Source organism: Haplochromis burtoni, unplaced genomic scaffold, assembly GCF_018398535.1.
Source record: "Haplochromis burtoni strain Fernald_Lab_line unplaced genomic scaffold, NCSU_Asbu1 Contig_248, whole genome shotgun sequence".
NCBI classification, from domain to species: Eukaryota; Metazoa; Chordata; class Actinopteri; order Cichliformes; family Cichlidae; genus Haplochromis; species Haplochromis burtoni.
Genome location: NW_024582609.1, coordinates 505834 through 507395, shown reverse-complemented (window position 1 = coordinate 507395; position 1562 = coordinate 505834).

Below are 1562 nucleotides of genomic sequence, written 5' to 3'. Positions count from 1 at the left end.
CCCTTCTGGCCACACCTGTACCTGCTTACGAACTGGTTTGGTGACTTTGACCAGGGGCCTGTGGGAACCCATGGCACACCTAGGTTTCCGCCTGTACTGACCCTTATGCAAAATAGGTGGAATTAAGACACAGTTCCAAAAGCAAACACAACTGATCACTGCAGAGAGTGGTCCTGTTGCTGAGGTTGGGATGATCCTGTGTTCTCTTATGAACTACCTCCAACGCTTCTATGACTGGGCTGCAAGTGAAGACAGATGTAACATCTCTCTCTCTCTCACTGTACATGTACTGTTTATAAAATTAGGGAAACATAACCTGCACAAACAAAATAATTTGCAGGACAAATGGTTGACATCAATTTTGTTCGATTTGAAGAAGGTAAGGGGGCCAATTTCACTCACATGTGTACTGTTTATAAGGTTGGGGAAACCTGCAGTCAGCTGAGACTGAAGAAGTCACTTGGATGAGTGACGAAACGTTTCTCCAACTGAAAATGTCCAGATAAACAGAATCAACCTTTTGGGATTTACTTACCTGGATGATTAAGCACGCATCAAGACGTTATTTTATTAAAAATTTAAAATGTTAGCAGCACAAACAAAGATTTTTGCAGCACAAACCAGCACAAACGTTTGACATCAATTTTGTTTGATTCCATTAATATGGGGGAGCTGGTTGACCTCTAGAAGTTTTTGTTAATATCTTTAAAATAATAGCAGCACAAACGAAAGTTTTTGCAGCACAAACCAGCACAAACCAGCACAAACGTTTGACATCAATTTTGTTTGATTTAATTAATGTGGGGGGGCTGGTTGACCTCTGATGACCTCTAGAAATTTTTATTAATATCTTTAAAATGATAGTAGCACAAACGAAAATTTTTGCAGCACAAACCAGCACAAACGTTTGATACCACTTTTGTTGGATTTGAAGAAGGTGGGGGAAAACTTCACTCACATGATTTAGCTGCTTATTGTTTGAATAAATCTTGTCAATATTCATACACTATCGAAATTCATGAGGTACTTCATGAGGTAGTCACCTGGAAAGGTTTTCCAACAGACTTGAATGAGTTCCCAGAGATGTTGAGCACTTGCTGGCCATTTTGCCTTCACTCTGTGGTCCATCTCAGCTCAAACCATATCCATTGGGTTCAGGTGAGGTGAACCCATCCCAAACCAGATGGGATGGCATGTCGCTGCAGGATCTATTTGTCCATAAATGCCTGATTCACACAGTCTTCTCTGAACAGTTGATGTAGAGATGAGTCTGCTACTGGAACTCTGTGACATTTATCTGGGCTCTAATCTGAAGTGCTGCTAACTTGTGATTTCTGAGGCTGGTGACTCACATGAATTTATCCTCAGCACAGAGGTCATCCTTTCCTGGGGTGGTCCTCATGTGAGCCAGTTTCATCATAGCGCATGATGGTTTTTGCAGCTGAACTTGGGGACAAATGACCTTCAGTTCTTAAAATATTGATGCACTGTTGTTTGTCTTTACTTAGCTGATTGGTTCTTGCCATTATATGAATTCTAACAGTTGTCATACATCATGAAGC